We start from the raw sequence: 20,000 nt of genomic DNA on the forward strand, positions 1-20,000 counted from the left end.
CACATTATTTTTAATCATTATTGTTATTAATAATATTATTGGAATGTGTGAAGTCTTGGAACTGCATGTCATTATTCGTGAGTTTGCAATTCTTATGTCTAACATTGCCAGGTGCTAAATTATTATTATTATTATTATTATTATTATTATTATTATTATTATTATTATTATTATTATAATAACAGCAATATATACCCACATTGGTATTCCATTTTTTATACTCCTGTCTTAGTGTTTGTATGTAACTGTGTGAAAAGCTCTTCTCTACATATAATGTTCAACAGAAGAATGCTATCATTATTTTAACTACTTTTATTTTTTTCATAGAAAAAGAGTGCAAAAACCTTATTAGTTTTCTGTAAAAGAAAACTATTGTTCCGGTTTTGTCTGTCCGTCCGCACTTTTTCTGCCCGCCCTCAGATCTTAAAAACCACTGAGGCTAGAGGGCTGCAAATTGGTATGTTTTGATCATCCACCTTCCAATCATTAAACATACCAAATTGAATGTTTTATTTATTTAAGGTTAAAGTTAGCCATGATGGTGCGTCAAGCAACGATATAGGACAGGCCACCGCCGGATGTTGGTTAAAGTTTCATGGGCCGCGGCTCATACAGCATTATACCGAGACCACCGAAAGATATATCTATCTTCGGTGGCCTTGATTGTACGCTGTAGCGGCTGTACAGAAAACTCGATTGCGCCGGAGAAACTTCGGCGCATTTTTTACTTCTTTTTACAGTGTAACCAAAGCAGTGTGCAAAATTGAGATGCAAAAAAAAATTTTTTTCCCCACACATTTTTATTGTTTTAGGGGACACTCATTGCTGGCGGTAAATACTTTATATACAGGTACTTGTAATTAATGCGCGCACATATTATCATTCTTCCATAAGTAAAACTAAAAGGGAATATTTCCAAAGAAAAACAACGTAGATACTGTCAAATTTCAAGTATCGAATTTACACTTCCTCCTCCTCCTTCCCGTTTAGAAATTATTTTTAGTACCATTCATCCTTTGCATATACGTACATTAGATACATACTTAATAAGAAATACGAAAAGTTCCGTGTATACGGCTCCTTTTTCCCGTTCAGAAATTATTTTCAGTACCATCCTTTGCACATACATGCATACATGCATGCATACATACTAAATGAGACATACGGACAATTCCATTTGTTGGCTGCCTCTCCCCAGAGGAAAGTCTTTCAATTACCTCAATCACAATCACGCTTTGAGGAAAAAAAAAAAGCTTCCTTCTCCCTCGTGAGTATATTCTTTCCCCGTTAATGGTGTCCCTGAGGACAAAAAAAAAAAAAAAATTAGTAAGCAACGGCCCAGACATTCCTGCGGCTCCGTGGAAGGCAGATCCTTGTTTTGGCGAGGAGTGACACTTTCTCATTGAAGTGGCTTCGTCTTACGTCGAAACGGTTACACTCTTTTTACCACCAGAACTCAATGGGCTGGAACGAGACTTCGTCAGGAAGATGAGGGTTCTCCCAAGGGTTCTCCCCCACCCCCAACCTCCTTTATTTTTTTGTTGGGGGAAAAGGGGTGGGTGTTTGTTACGGGCGTTACTGGATGAGGAGGTACTTTGGAGAGGGCTGTTAAGGGTTAAAGGTGCTTTTGAAGGCAGTATTTTAAATTAAAGGGTTAGGTGAATTATTATTATTATTATTATTATTATTAGAATAACATTTTCTTTACTCATTAAAAGTGAAAGATATCTCACTCCGAAAAAGCCTGTGAATTTGGTAAGTTGTGGAAGAGATCAGGTGGTTTGGTATGGACCTCTGGACTTTAACCAATAAACAATGGCGTCGGACGAAATCACCTCCATTCCGCCTACTGTGGGTCAGTGGAAAGAGAGACTGACCCCGAGCTGGATTATCCTACTCCCCTACGGTGGCCGTGGAAGTTGTATTAAATAATTTTTTTTATCAAGTCTTTTTGGACTAAGTTAATTGTCCCATGCCCTTTTCACACCTGGTTACGACGCCCTTTACTGTGTAGGTTGGTGAAGATGCACTTGATGTTTTTTGGAACAAACCTGAGCCATTGGACTCAACCCCTACCCGTCGGGGGCAGATCTCAGTATGCGTTTGTGATGCAAGAATAAAACTTGTGTCCATTACATAGGAAGAAATTTTTTTAGAGAGAGAGAGAGAGAGAGAGAGAGAGAGAGTAACGAAAATTGTATTCTAAGTTTGACTCTGGCGTGACAGGAAACGTTAGTAATAACTGAAAGATAAATCTCGTATCTTTTGCAAAGTAGACAATTACCCCATGAAACAGGCAAGACGTACATAAAAAAATTAACTAAGTTAACTTGAACTGAATTTAGTGACTCCTTTGTTTCACAGAGAGGAACAAAAAGTTTATACAGAATACTTACTTATTATTATTATTATTATTATTATTATTATTATTATTATTATTATTATTATTATTATTATTAGAAGCACCAGCGCCAGAAGTAGTAGTAAGTGATGAAAATATATAATTTTCCATTCAGATTTTAAACTTGAGATTAAATGCGACCGTCAAATTAATAACGATAAAATAAAATAAATAAACAAAGAATGATTTTTAACTTCGCTTTCTTTTTGTACGGTAATACAATCCTTTAGCGTTACCATGGCGACTCTGGCGCTGCCGGACAACAAACCCTAATCACGCCCACTCAGCCATGACGCCCTGCACGCCCGTAACTCGACGCCCGCGCAGTCGTAATGCGATGCCAGTGTCGCCCCTTGGGCAACCGAACATATATTTTGACACTCCGGATTTTCCGAGTCGTTTTTAATTCTCAGTCGAACCCTCAGAAATGGGAGGAAGAGAGAGAGAGTAAGACAGGGAGAGAGAGAGAGACAGGAGATTCGTTGTTCCTGTAAACCGTGAATTAAATTCGGTCAAGATCGTGTCAGTGATTTTGATAATGGAAAGATAATAATTTTATGTACACACATACACACACATACACATATAATATATTACATTATACTGTATATATACTTATATATGTGTGTGTGTATTTATAGAATCTATTGGTCACTTTTTACTAGATACGTATGTGACTGTAATAGCCACAATGCCCTCTTAACTTCTCGAATTCTTCGCATATCCAAGAAGCGTGAAGCCAAGAGGGCATTGTGGCTAAGCCAAAGAGGGCATTGTGCCAATATATATTAAACACGCACATACACACGCATATATATATATATATATATATATATATATATTATATATATATATATATATATATATATATATATATATATATATATATATATATATATATCTATATATATATATATATATATAGCACGTGTTAAAGTGATTATAATCATGTATATAGTATATGTTTGTTTGTGGTTCGTGTACGTGCACATGCGTGTAGGTATTTTTTATGTACGGTGTTTGTGCGCCAATCTTATTTAATAAGTTAAGCGTATAACAGACTCCATGCCATATAATTGCTTACTTGCAGAGGAATACAAGTAAAATATGAATTTAGTTATCATCCACAAAATTTATGAAAATGGATTGCTAAAGGTTTTTCAGATAATGTTACATTCAGGTACAAGTAAAGACTCTTGAGAATCGAAGATGAGGGACGAGCGGGGTTATCAGTGAATTGATAACAACAGAAGTAGTGATTATGAATAAACTGTCAGTAATTCGAGGAGAAGGATAAGTCAGTTGATTGAAAAGTTGCGCGGGTGGATGGAGGAGGACAAGGAAGGGTTGGAGTCTTAAGACAAGTGGAGGAGGAGGAGGAGGAGGAGGAGGAGGAGGAAGAAGAATTAGTTAGTCAACAGTAGTCGGTTTATTAAATGTTGAACAGAGGGAGATATTTTGCGTGTGTTGTTTTTAATACTATCATTGTTATTTTGTTATTAAACTGTTATTTCTTAAATCATTGCTGTTATTACTATTATTATGATTACCAGTATAACTGTTATTATCAGCAACTGTTTGGGTGTAGCCGATTATTATTATAACCTTTTCTCTTGTGTATCTAAACTTTGTGTATTGTATTGTTTCTACAGTGTCTATCCCAGCTGAAATGAAAGGTATTATTATTATTATTATTATTATTATTATTATTATTATTATTATTATTATTGAGAGGTGGAAGAAAATAAGTGTCAGAATGTGGAGATGGTGCAGGTGTTAGCTGGAGGAGGGATGAGGAGGAGAAGTGACAGCAGGCGGAGGTGGCGTTGGAGGGTCAGGAGGGGTAGGAGGAGGACATACAGGACTGAGAGGCGCTGGCGGCAGGAGAAGGGTGCCAGGCAGTAACCGCTCAGGGGCGGCACGCGGACACCATCTCATGTTGCCCCCAGTGCCACCTGATGCTGCCCTCGCCAGTACGGCGTCAAATATTTACTTTCCGTTATTAATACGCCGTATTCATTACACCTGTTATGCACCCAGAAACGAAGCAGTGAGCTTAGGGGTAAGGACGCCAAAACTTAGGTTTATTTACCGGGTTATAAAGATATCGATACGCCGACATTATCACGTCCGATATCATGTGGCACTGGCTGACACTGTACAGGCGCGCATTCCTGGCTGCCCCCGCCCGCACCTGCTGTTTGTGGTGGCACTCGGCACCAGCCCTCCTCTCTTACCCGCTAGTCAGATATTATACTTAGTTCATAGCCGTATCTGAGTACTTGCGTTGAAATGGAATTAATTTGCGTGTCCGTATCACATGTAGATTCATGACAAAGCTTTCGTGACGTTGTTGAGCATTATTATTATTATTATTATTATTATTATTATTATTATTATTATTATTATTATTATTATTATTATTATTATTATAGGCGTACTCAAAGATTTTTAATCAGGCTATTCTTGAGCCTGTGATGATGGTATTCCGTTGTTAAATTGGAAGTGTACACTTTTAAAAATGTATTTTCTCGGGCCTAACTCATATCTATGATTAGTAATGATAATGATATACTTTATTGCAAAGCATTTTAAAACATCAGTGCTATTTTACTGATGACCTGCTAAAAAAATCATGTTGACATTCCTTATACATTCATGGAACTCCTAATTTCATGTACGAGAAATTGTTTGGGTAAAATTACGTCTTTTTTTTTTTTTGCCTGAAAATTTCCGTTATTTACAGGCTCAGACAATGATACAAGTCATTATTATTATTATTATTATTATTATTATTATTATTATTATTATTATTATTATTATTATTATTATTATTATTATTATTATTATAAGTACTAGTGTACACCTATTCATAGACCATAATAATGCTGATATATACTTTCTCTAGAGTTCCATAAACCTTTCGAAAATGTTGCTGGAAAGCATAGTATAGCCTCTAAATGAGAAGTTGAATGGTTTTGCTCTAGTGGGTAGAGAGGGAAGAGGTTCTCTCTCTCTCTCTCTCTCTCACACACACACACATACACACACACACAACAGTCGACTAACACCCAGGTTAACAGAGGCATACTGGATTTCAGTGATCGCACCCATCCATCTCACCTCTTATGGGTACGTCCAGTTGTGAGCTAGACGCGCTACCACCAGGCTACGAGAGAGAGAGAGAGTGTGTGTGTATAAATGACAGCATTGGTAATTTAGCAATCGCTAGTTATTATTATTTTATTACTCAAAAACAAAAATAATACAAAAACAAGTTTGTAAGTAACAGGGCGGACGTTGCCAATACAAAAAGGCATCGGGCTTATGGGAATGACCGTTGGAACGACCCCCTGCTGCAGAAAGTCCGGTAGAATTAGGAACTGGGCCACTGGTAATGGTGTTGAGATTTTAAGGGTCAAGGAGAAGACATTTGTGGGAAAAGGTAATTTCATCCTTAAGAAATGGAAGAAGACGAGAGAAGTTTTATTTTTATTTTATGATTGTTTATTCATCTTTTCACTTATATGCTGTGCATTGAAAGCATATGTAAGTATATGCTGTGCATTGAAAGCATATGTAAGTGTTTGTATTGCTTTATTATCATGACTTGAAAATGACTTCATGCACATGTTTTGAATTCTGTTGACAAATACTCTTCAAAATATTGCCATTTTTATTATTTTTTATATTGCCCGTATGTAATCTTAGCCTACATAGCGTCTGTGCTATGTGTTTGTTAATTTAACTTAGCTGGAGAAAAGTCTGTTATTATTAATGTTATTGAGAATTAAAAGCCGCAGTAGTGTTGAAAATATTTAAGCACAGTGTTAAAAATGCTAAGGAGAGACTTTCAGATTCTGCTCCGTATCCCTCATCAGTTTTTAATAGGACTGATGAGGAATACGGAGTATTATCTGAAAGTCTCTCCTTATCATTTTTAACTCTGTACATGTATTTTCAACACCACTGTGGCCTCTAATGCTCGATATTTATATCCTTGGTTCATTATTATTACTATTGTAGCACAAAATTTTTCAAGAATTACGTCTGTTCGTGTTGGTTTTACAAGTGTAATGTTGGCAAGATAAATAGAGTTCTCATCCAAGTAGGTCATATTTTTTATTATTATTTAAGAAATACGTTTGTGTTGTTTCGGTAAAATGAGAGAGAGAGAGAGAGAGAGAGAGAGAGAGAGAGAGAGAGAGAGAGAGAGAGAGATGAAGCGACCTTTGTTAATCTCCCTTTTTCGTTACCAACTTCCCTTCTTAGCCGAGATAATTTCTTTGTTACGTCTGTCACCGTCCCGTTTTGTAGGGCTCTGGTTTGGTATGCGCCCTTAGCCCCTTAATGAAAGGGAAAGACCTAAGGATTAGCAGGTGGTGAAATGTGGACCTTAGGAGGTCAACTGCGGGTCCTGCTCCTCTGCCTCAAAGCGCGCCAAGGTATTAATAATAATAATAATAATAATAATAATAATAATAATAATAATAATAATAATAATGTGTGTAATAAAAAATCCACAATTGTATAGTAAACTACATTACCATGTAAAATAAACAAGACATTTTAACATAACACTGATGAGGAACACCGTTCAAGTGTTCGAAAGTCTTTGCTTGCTTATTTTACATAATAATATAGTTTACTATATAATTGTGGATTTTTATTGCACAGATTGTTTTTCTAGAGATTGTGAGTGTCTTAGCAATAATAATAATAATAATAATAATAATAATAATAATAATAATAATAATAATATTGTTATTGTTTTATTATTATTATTATTATTATTATTATTATTATTATTATTATTATTATTATTATTATTATTTTTCAAGGCTGTACAGACAAAGAATTCGATGGAGGCTGGGGTACAGAAACAAGTAGAAGTACTGCTACTACCACTAATAATAATGATCCTTAGAAAATAAAAAGTCCAACACTAAGATAAAATTAGGTTGGAACAGGATCTTGATATGATGTAAATATTAGAGATTAGGAGCATTCATTTTGATTGAAAATCATCCTTAAAATAGAAAAGCACTTGGAATATACAATGGACTTTATTAATGCCGTACAAAAAATTGAATATAAGCCATTAGACTGAGGCATATCGTAAGTGCATCTTATGTTTAGTTGTTAATGGTGCGCAAGCTTCTAGACTGTGGAATGCTTTAAGCAGTGTAATTATTCCACAAGTGAATGACTTGAGATACAAGCGATGAAGCCTATTTATTGTTTTTTTCCCCCATACCGCCCTGCTCTGAAATTCTCTCCCAGAATGTCCCCTCCCTTAAGAAGCAAGTGTGTGTGTGTGTGTATATATATATATATATATATATATATATATATATATATATATATATATATATATATATATATATATATATATGTATATGCATGCATACATATGGTATATATGTGTATAATATATATACATATATATACATATATAAATATATATAATATATATACATATATATATAGAGAGAGAGAGAGAGAGAGAGAGAGAGAGAGAGAGAGAGAGAGAGAGAGAGATGTAAATAAACACGAGTATATCAATACATTTGGTTGTTCTGTACACCATAATGCATAGTCTTTGTTCGAAGTTAATTTACAAAAGCTTTTTATTTTATTAGTTTCAACGATTATGCAAGTATCAAGAGCGTACAAACTTATACTCACGTTCGTATCACATTTCTCATGCAAGTTTCGTGTTTCATAATATGTAACTTTACTTTTCTTATTGGTGGTTTTCTTTACGATGTGTTGCTAATATAATTGTTCTGAGTTTACGTTCGCTATTTCTTTATGCACCACCTAAAGAAGTTGGAGTAATTTAGAAATCAAAAGAAGAAGCCCGTTCCTGAATTACGAAAATGTGACGAAAAAATGTTAATTTAATAAGTGCAGAACATGATTATAGTCATCAGATATAAAACTAGCTATTGTCATATGTTTTCTGTTTAAAAGGCTTCGCAGAAGTAATACAAATTAAGAACCTCTTTGATGATGAAGTTAGACCATGGTGTTATAGAAATGCATTTTGTGTATCAGTAAGGCAAATACACGCACGCTGCTTTGGGGGATACAAGTGTTTGTGATCTCTGACCTTAGACCTTGCCGTGGCCTTTGATCGGTAGTGACGTCGATAAGGACCCTGGGCTAATGCGAAATCCAACATCAGTAAAGCCACAGAAGAGTCACAGAGCGTTGGTCTTCTGCACAGAGAGCTTTCTTATGTAACTTGGACTGCAGAGGTGTTCTCATTTAGATGATCCAGATAGTTTGGACTCGGACAAAGAGGCAGTTATATATATAAAATACAAAGAGATTGACAGAAGGGGACCCCTCAAAAGCAAAGAGTTTGTATTGACGTGCAAGGAGAGTACCGGGATGAGTTATATTTACATTCGAAAACGAGGGAGACTTAAATGAAATTCCGCAGGGAGGGACAGCGAAGGAGAAACCCCAATGGCAAAAATGGCCAGATTGCTAAAATAAACTGACCCGGCAAAGGTCAAGCACCCTCGAAAGCAGTAGAGACTAAATAAAAAGAGGGCAAAAACGTTATTAAATACCGGGAACAGCTATCATCTAAAATATCAAGTGCCATTTATCAGGGCCCACTTTAGCAGCCGGGGTTAACTGCCACCTTACTACCCCTTAACCCCGTGTCATCAACCAGCCTCCACGCCAACATAAAAGTCACCCTTTACTCAATGCACCTTACTCTCCAGACCCCGTCCCTGCCCCTTGGAATAAGAGCAAATAACCCCTTCCCCCACCCCTCCTACACACACACACACACACACACACACACACACACGCAAACACCCGACTCCCCTTAACCACGTTCCTGAGCATCTTAAACGGGGGTACAGAACCAAGAAACCTCCTTGAATCAAGAATAACTCCTTTGTATCGGTGTTTGTTTTTTCGCGGCCAGATCTAATGTACACTTCATATACGCTTAGTATTAGAGCCGATTACTTACTGGGTTAGGTATGTGCAGTATGCGGGAGCGAAATGGGTAATCTTCTATTAGCTCGACGAGAGATAAGCTCGGCACTTCTCGGATGACGTGGATCGCGCGTTGCTATCAGAGCTACGGATGTTTGTCATAATAATAATATGATAGGTGATCGCAGTCCAGTGGTTAGAATGCTCGCCTCATTAGCGAGAGTCCCCGGGTGCGATTCCCGGAAAAGATGGGACGCTTTAGGCGCGTTTCTCAATCCCATTTGTGGCTCTGTTAAGCAGTGAGTTGCACGCCTGGTAGTCAAGTCGATTGTGCTGGGTTTGAAGCCAAGATAATGAAGCATGAGACCACCAGCTTCATCAAAGGACTGGAAGGCTTACGCTTTCTCGAGCCATCTGATAAAAGGTAAAAGAAATATGGTTAAAAAATATGAAAGGTACTAAACTGTACTCTATTGCAAGGTTATATTTAAATGCATCATGCGGCCACCTTAACAACGTTAGTACAAATTTTACAACAAAAATCACCACTGCAATGAATGCGATAATATTAGGTTGCTGAGGTCTCAGCTGAAAGAGCGGTGATTCGCCACCAGTCGACCCAGATGTGAATAGCTACCAGCGGCAGTCGCGAATCGAGAAAGTTCTTGAGGCGAGCAAGTTCATCACTGAAGGGTTTCAGGGAACAGAAAGGCGCCGCTTGTCTGACGCCACCTCTCATTCGGCGGGAATAAAGCGTTTGATTGAGGTAATAATAATAATAATGCTAATAATAATGATGATGAATGTCAAGGAGTGTCACATTTATTAGTGTGGGTGCGTGTTCATGAAGTCCTCAGTTTCTGGAATCATTTTACAAAGCACTTGAACGCAAAAATATGTTTTGTTTGTTTTGTGCGATATGTGGAACGAGGTGTAAGAAATCGTTGTGTCCCGGTTTTTGAGAGAAGCTTCAGAGAGGACTGAATTCGCAAGCGCGGATTTCTTTCAGAACTAATAAACTCATTCATGAGTCATAAAGCGGCTGCCATTGCATGTTGGGACGGAGAGAGCCAACGAGGCCTTTGTATGTGATCAGAAGACCAAATCAAGCTGAATTTTCGATAATGACCACATATGTTAAATTTATTCATAGTGACTTTCTCTCTCTCTCTCTCTCTCTCTCTCTCTCTCTCTCTCTCTCTCTCTCTCTCTCTCTCTCTCTGCATGTGTAACAAAAATCGTTAATCAAAATTTTAGAGTTCATATGATAATATTGTTAATGCGATTTCAGAAAGCTTTTTACAACGGTAAGTTGCTTGTGCCTTGTTTCCTGTTCAATTTTCAAAAGGTAGCTGTTAAGTTTAAAACAATTAATTCTGTAAAAGACAGTGGGAACTTGAAACCTATTGTACTGATTTTGATTGATAAGTTTTAAGAAGAACTTCAAGTTTCAAGATCAGGTCTTAGTCGTAGTTATTTTAGCCTCGAAGTTTGAGTTTTAGCGTCGGCAAAGTGGTTTTATCAGTGGGTAACTATTTCACTGCCACAGTAGCAAATCAGGTTAAAAAGTTGAGAATGTTGTCGCCATTGTGTGCACAAACTTTGTAACAATTAGTACAAGCTAAATATATCACAGTTTTCCTTAAGGAATATATTTAACGATTTATGTCGCCAGGCAATGAATAAATAAATTTCTTATTTTATACAAATGTTGCTAAGTATAACTTCTTTCAAAAGTGTGTCTAGTAGAAAAAAAAAACATAATTCTACGACAATCAAAACCCTAATAGAAAAAAAAGGAAAAATTCCGAAACATAAACTGGAAATGCCCCAGTACATAAAAATGCCATCAGCATCTCCTCTGCGGTCTTTGAGTTTGACCTCTGGGGTCACAACCTTCACTTGCGACCCTCCCCAAATTATCCTTTCATTTTCTATTCTCTCAAACATTTTTTTTTCCCATACCCCGAGAGTGATTTGTCCTTCCCAGGGTTATTGTATTCCCCTCACTCTCTTTGTGCCCGAGGGGAAGGGGAATCTGGAGGTTGACCAACGAACTTTAAGTGTGGTATTGGTCAAGTGTCTATGGAAGTCCACCGCAGAATGTCAGAGGTGGCACCAGGGAGTGCCTGGGAGTCAGCCGCGGGGTGCCAAGTGGCCAGTGTCTGTCACCACCACCACTTCGTAATCTTACTTTGTAGTCTCTCTCTCTCTCTCTCTCTCTCTCTCTCTCTCTCTCTCTCTCTCTCTCTCTCTCTCTCTCTCTCTCTCCTTATAGTTACAGGTTGAGGTAACAACGCTGTTAGGTAACTGTCTCACTCTTTTTCCTTTAACATATTGGTACATAGAGATATTTATATACCATTATGTTAAATATGTAACTGGTTTCTGTATATGCAGTTTGAGATTGAGAGATCGACGCATTCAGTTAACAGCTCTCTTTCTCTCGCTCCGTCTCCTTTATGTATATTTTGTAGTCATTGAATTTGTAGAAGGTTTAATATGTTTAAAAACTGAAATAACGTCAATAAGAAGCAAACACAATAAATTACCTACTACACATGGAGGAAATGAAGACCATAGTGATAACAGCAGCAGTAACAGAAATGGAAATAACTTCGGCAAAAATAATAACAGCAAAAATAATAGCAGTGAAAATAGCTCTAAAAAAATAATAGGAGAACTATATACAATTAGAATGTTTATAATTGTGGTCGTGACAGTAACAACAGACATATAATACTTCATAAAAATATAAACCTTCTCAGACACTCCAACGATCAGACGCACGCACGCACAAACAAACAATCGCTGATTATATGCGTGTCATCACCACTGCTTTTATTATCATTATAATTATAAATTTGGTTACTGGTGCTTCTTTTTCACTTATAAAATATATTTTCTGTAACTGCAAATGTTTATGAACTGAAATAATGATAATAATAATAATAATAATAATAATTATTATAATTATTATTATTATTATTATTATTATTATTAATATTACTAAAACTTGACAACATTTAATAATAAAAAATAATAATATATTACTTTAATAATAAAGATTATTATTATTATTATTATTATTATAATAATATTATTATTATTAATTTCTTATTACTAAAACTTGACAACATTTAAAGAAAAATAATTTATATTACTTTCATAATAAAGATGTGGATAATAATGACACAAGTTCTATCCCATGTAAATGTATATGGACACTCACAGACTCACACACACACACACACACACACACACACACACATTTGCCCCACTCGAAATAAGAGTCGTGGAAGGTGACAAGTGCCGTGTCCATGGGGATGTCATAATAGTTTGTTAGTTCTGTAAACCACAAGAAATAAATGACCTCTTAACGTTGCCTTTGGCCTTATTCCCAGTCTCCTTTTCTTTTTTGGGACGCTCGACCCAAAAATGGTAAAAGAAATTAAAAGAGGTTTTTATTGTTATTTAGAAAACGGTTGCGTGCGACGACAATATGTCATTCTGACTTGATAAACTTCCAGTGAAGTTGGTTAATTATATCAAAGGATTTTCATTATATTAAGTTCACATCAATGTACCTGTGAATAATGATAATTATGATGATATACGAAATTTCAGGTCAAGGACATAACAGAATTTTATTTATACAGAATATTTTACAGCTGTATTATTATTATTATTAGCATTGTTTTAGGGTAGCTGATCAATATTTTAACCAACTGTAGTTTTGTAATGTCTCCGTTGTATTTGCGTACTGTATTTGATTATGGCACTGATCTGAAATAAAGTATATTATTATTATTATTATTATTATTATTATTATTATTATTATTATTATTATTATTATTAACATCAACAACAACCAAAGGACTACTAAAACGTGGCCAGCTGAATCCAGCAACAGCAAAGTAAGCAATTTAAACAATTGAAGTATTTTCAATTTTTGTAGCAAGGAAATATCACAATCTTTAATAACCATGTTATTGAAATATGTCATATTTAAATTGATGTGTGCACGAGAATTATAATTTGTACAGAAATAATGATCAACCATGTATGTATTGCTATGTGCACAAAATAATGATCAGCTATATATGTATTGCTATGTACAAAAATAATGATCAACCATGTATGTATTGCTATGTGTACAAAATAATGATCACAAAAATAATTGATAAACCATGTTTATTGATGTACACCAAAAATAATGACCAACCATGCTTGTATTGCTATGAATGATCGTCATTCTATGATGTTTTTGATTCATTATATAACGGTGACTTTCGTGAGTTTCTCTTGTGCTTTCTCTTGTGAAATTGTTAATACTTTTAGTTAACACCCCTTATCATATTATTATTATTATTATTATTATTATTATTATTATTATTATTATTATTATTATTATTATTATTGAAAAGGATATTATGCGAATTTACCTTATACAGGATCTTTTCTGTTTTCCTTACAATTCGCTCTTCAGGGCCTACATCGCTGAGCCCAAAAAGCGAATTATAAGGAAAATAGAAAAGATCCTGTATAAGATAAATTCGCATAATACGGCCATCCTTTTCAATAAGACCCGTTTAAGAGAGGATCTATTTCCTTCATATTATTATTATTATTATTATTATTATTATTTATTATTATTATTATTATTATTATTATTACGACCTCTGAGCTGAGGTAATGTTTATTATCATTATATTAGCAATGTTGGTAATGGTCTGATTGGCAGTTGAGTCATGTCATGGTCATATCACTGCTTTCAAGTTATCCGACTGAAGTTTCAGGAAACGCATTAGCTCCAAGTGTCTGCTGTAACTGTTATGATATCAGCAAAGATTTTAACTAGCCACTTCATCCCAAAAATCGGTGTTTAGCAACTACAGCATGCTTCAGCGATCTGGTATTAGCTGCATTAGGTCATAATGGACCGTGGAGAGGCAACAGAGAAGGATGAACAATCATAATAATATGCTTTTGATGAACTCTGTTGATGCGTCATTAACTTGACAGCCTTAGGTATGCTATTATTGTAATGATTATATGGCTATTATTATCATTAGTGCCGTTGTTGCAGTATGTGTTTGGAGAAAAACAACATCGATTAATTCTTGCAATTCGAAAAGTGTTTACATATATATATATATATATATATATATATATATATATATATATATATATTTATATATATGTATATAATATATTATATATATATATATAATATATATGTATTATGTATATATGTATATATAAATACGTACATATATATATATATATATATATATATATATATATATATATATATATATAATTATCAGATTCAAACAATATAATATTTTTATATACAATGTTTTTTGAAAATTTTTTTATCTGGTATTTTTACCCTAATGAATAGACAGTGAATCATTATGAAAAAAAATCCGTCCGTCCTTAAGTAACTGTTTGAAATCTCGAGAATGACCAGGACTGGTCAAATCTGGTCACTCTTCAGGGCTGTCCGTCCAGCTTTTTCCCTGGCGAAGAAGGGCGTTCCCTGCTGAAGAAGACGTGTCCGTTGACGGAGGGTTTTTAGCCGCTTCAAGGGTTATCCACTTGATCCAACACCTTGTTACGGCTGACACCATCTCCCGTAAGTCCCCCTTCCCTCCCCCTTCCCCTTTCAAGTTTACTGAAGGGGCTCAAGGGGTTAATAACACAAGTTGGCTTTTGTCTTCACGGACAGCTGCAGTGGTCGTCCATTATGGTCTTGAGGGGGTGGTGGGAGAGGTTCCTTAGTTGGGTAGGTGGGAGTGGGGAGAGTAGTTATGGTTGGCAGTGTGAAGGGGGTGATGTGAGCAAGGGGGATGTTTTGCAGTGGGGTAGGGGAGAGGTGGAAAACTATGGATAAGAGATCGGTGATAGGTTTGTTAATGGTCTCCTGGTTGTTTACTCTTCCTTATTCATTATCGTTTCGTCTGTGTTGATGTTTTTGTTCCTCCTGAAGGCACTGATAAATGTTATGCGTCAGTTTCTTATCGATAATTTATTTTCATTATGATATTACCTTACTGAATTTTGGTTTCATTCGATTATAATGATGATGAATGGTGTCAGATACGCTGACCATAGTGATGGTATCATGTCATGCTCCGTTATTACATGTTGTAATTAATAGTGATGATGGATAGTGTTTTAAGACTTTGATTGTAAGATTCCAAATATGATTAGATTCTGGGGAAACCGATGATATTCGGTTTATGAGAAGACTAACAACAATTTGATTAAGAGGTGAGCTATAACCCTTTGATTGTGAGATCAACGGTATTTTGATAATGAGCTGCTAACAATAAGTTGATTGTTAGGAGGATAATGATCATTGAATATTTAGAAAACATAATAAATTGATTGTGAAGAAGCCTGTAGTAATTTGGCTGTAAGGAAAGAAATAATTATAAGATTGTGCGGAAGTTGATGCTAATTTGATCGTGAGTCAGCCTTAAATTATTTATTTGTGAGGAGGCTGATGATAATTTGATATTTAGGTCTGTATAAATCACTAAAGAGGCTGTTAAAGAGAGCTCAATTTTGAAGTTTCTTTGTATTATTTAAATTTCTCGTTTCCATGAATATTTTGGCTGTGTTCAGCGTAAAATAGCAATGACGTTATAGCTACTGGGCAATAACCATGATAATAGGTATAGCAACAACAGCAATAATAATAATAATAATAATAATAATAATAATAATAATAATAATAATAATAACAATAATAATAATAACAGTAATAATTATTATTATTATTATTATTATTATTATTATTATTATTATTATTATTATTATTATCAGAATAGACTCTCATATCATTATTGATCTCCCTTATATTAATCACTGATGTATTTTCATCGTGGTTTTGTTGAAACTACTACTACTACTACTACTACTACTACTACTACTACTACTACTACTACTACTACTACTACTACTACTTGAGATAGCTCAGATCACTTGGACAGCGGTTGCGGAATCGTTAATTGTATTGTTAGGCTGTCATAAACAATTTGGCTCTATGTGGAATAGTAACTATTTAAATGAGGATGTCATAAATAATTTGGGTGTCAAAGTGCAATAGAAGAATTTACTCTTGATGTTGAACTGAATCATTTTGCTGCAACAAGATCAAGAATAATTTTGTGAGGTTACCTTAAGTATTTTATTCATCATATAATGAGAAACTTAGTTGCCAGGAAATCTGAATAATTAAATTGATAGGTTGATTTGTATGATATAATAATTAGTAGATCAAAATTAATTTTGATTGTTAGGCTGCCATAAGTAATTTGCACATAAGGATTAAACAAATATTTGAGGTTCCAGTCAGTAATTTAACGGCAACCGGAATAGAATTAATTTGATTGTGAAGTCATAAATAATTTGGCTGTAAGGAGACTAAAAATATTTACGTCTCCATAAATAGACCATAAATTTATTTGTAACGAGGTTGCCATTCAATAATTTGAATATAGGAAAGTCAAAAGTAATTTGACAGTTTGGATGCAGGTCAATAACTGGACTGAAGTGAGGCCAAAAAGTTATTTCAGTTTGAGTTTTGTTAAAAATAATGTGGATGATAGTTTTAAAAAAACAAAAATAGATTACGAGAAGATCGTATATCCCTTATTAGTCATGGTGTTGGTGATGGGATGATGATGATGATGATGATGATGATGATGATGACGACGAAGAATCGGTTAAGCCATGTTTGTTTACTCTCTAAGAACCACACACGCACCCACACACCCGTTCTCGTTAGCATCTGCCTGGATGCTTAGTCATATATCTCTAGAATGTAATCTCTTCTTTCGCGATGTTTATTAACTTTAACAGCGAGATGCGTGCTCTGTGCCGCTCATGCTACTGGGTATGGGCAGGCTTGTGCTCCTGGCTGTCTGTGGATAATGAAGGAGGTAGCGCGTGTCCAGTGTAAAATAGCAATGACGTTATCGATGTTGGGTAATGGTAATGATAATAGGTATAGCGACAACAAAGCAATAATAATAATAATAATAATAATAATAATAATAATAATAATTATTATTATTATTATTATTATTATTATTATTATTATTATTATTATTATTATTATGAGAATAGACGTCCCTGTTTCAGATCATTATTGATATTCGTCACATTAATCATTGATGTATTTCCATTATGGTTCTTTTGTTACTACTACTACTACTACTACTAAACTACTACTACTACTACTGATGCTGCTACTACTTCTTGAGATAGCTCAGATCACATGGACAGCGGTTGCGGAATGGTTAGCCATTGTATACAGGAGCTCGACATGCCCCCTGACCCGTTCTGTCAAGGCACCCGCAAAATGATTCATGAGTGTTTAGCTTCAGGCGTGGCATTGATGCCCGGCCTCGTTACGCCGGAGTGCCAGCTTGGCTCTTGCGTTCCCTTCACCCATACCCTGAGTTCAAATCACAGTCAGCATTTTGTCCTTCTGAGTGGAAGGAAGAGAAGTCTGTAAATTTAATGACACAGAGGTCTCAGCTCACACTGTTCATGACTCAGTCCTCGCTTCTCACAGGTGGGTGAGAATGACGAACTGCTGTTCCCTTACCATAACAAACATAACATCTCTCCGGGGATAAATAGGGGGATTGGGGGCGTTGGGGTGAGGGGAGGGTAAGGGAGAAGAAAAAATATCGTACAAAACAACGCCAAAAGATGAGAGTATGCTATACAAAAACAGGCAGCGTGTTTGTTTTCCCTCCGAAAATATGAACGCTTGATTGTGACAGAAAACTGGTTGCCCATAACAATGTTCTTTAGATTACAGTGTTGTTGCAAAGTGTGGCTTGTTGTTTCATGTGGTTGTGATGATGATGTTTCTGTTGTTGTTGTTCACCCCTTTTTTTTTTTATGCTCTCCCCTTTCACTGCTACTTCGTTTGTTATTTGGACTGCCTATGTTGTTTTTCTCTTAGCGTTCATCCATGAACTGCAGCTGGTATTTTGCTGTTGCTTTTGATACCACTAAACCAATTCCCATTATGATTGTTTTTATATAGATATAGATATAGTTATATGTTATATATATATATATATATATATATATATATATATATATATATATATATATATATATATATATATATATATATCATCAAAATTAAAGGCAAAACTTTCAAGATAAGTTATATCAATTGCATTATGTACATTACCTTATTCAAGCTCAGTTTCCTTGGATGTGAAAAGGGAGACAATCCTTCTGGTTAGGCCCACGCTATAAATGAAACCAATCACGAATATGATATATACAACTGATTTTCAATATGTTCAATTCTTTAATAAAGGCAGTATGCTTCTCATTGCAGTGGCTAGCATAAATTGTAAACAATGTATCATTGAAAAGGTGCTTTATCGTAATTTTTGCATCTTGAAAAATTCATAGATTTCTTATTACTTCATATTTTGTGAATAGTGTTTATAAAAAATGCCATATTGTCATTTTATTTTGGTTACTTTGATTATTTTTACATACCGTGATAAACTGAAATGATTAAGATTTAAAATTAATATCACAGCATTTAAATTTAACTTAAAAATCCAGCCAGATAAATATGTCTCTAAGTAATAATCATAATTATATATATATATATATATATATATATATATATATATATATATATATATATATATATATATATATATATGTATATATATATGTATATATATATATATGTATATATATATCACTGGAAAAGCAGTTTTTCGTAGTTTTGTATGACGTAAAATAGATATCTCCAATATAATTTTTAGCGAATAATTTTTGCGGCAAGTATAAAAACTTTCGTTCTTCGAAAAATTCAATTCACCTTGTTAACACTTTATATGTGTAAGTTTGATCATTTTGAAATACTGCTGCAAAATGTAACTATACATCTTTAAAATGTAGCGTTTCATGAATACTAATTTTACACAGACTGATCAAAGAGTAGTATCCCCAAGCTCATACGCAATCAGAGAGATGGTTGAATAATATGTGTGGTTTACTTTATATATAAATTATATATATATATATATATATATATATATATATATATATATATGTGTGTGTGTGTGTGTGTGTGTGTGTGTGTGTGTGTGTTTGTTTGTTTGTGTGCCTGTGCATGTCTGTAGGTATGTATGTATGTGTGTTAGAGTGTCTTGGTGCGTGTGTTTGTTTTATTTTAGGTCCATTGATTACCAGCATCGCTTCACCAGCAGTAGTCCTGATAATAATCCTAGGCAGAAGAAAACTTTGATCAGTTTCCTGGTCAATCCTTTAGGCCTCTACTAACCTAAACAATGTATTAGGTATCTGGTTGCTGTCAGTTCGAAGAAGATTGGACATGCAACCTCGTCCTAAAAGTCTGACTATAATCTGAAAGGTTTAAACCCTTTTCAGGCCGTTCTATAAGGGTCAAAGGCCTGTATATATGTATACATACATGCATTCACTTGTTATTTCGGTAAAAAGTAGAGAGGTTTTAGGCTTGAATCCTGGGAGGGACATATACACCTATCATAGAAGGGGTCGCTCCAGAAGGTGTAAGTCTTCTAGTTTCCAGGGAGTCTTATTGGTT

The sequence above is a fragment of the Macrobrachium rosenbergii genome, chromosome 46, assembly GCF_040412425.1.
Source record: "Macrobrachium rosenbergii isolate ZJJX-2024 chromosome 46, ASM4041242v1, whole genome shotgun sequence".
Lineage (NCBI taxonomy): Eukaryota > Metazoa > Arthropoda > Malacostraca > Decapoda > Palaemonidae > Macrobrachium > Macrobrachium rosenbergii.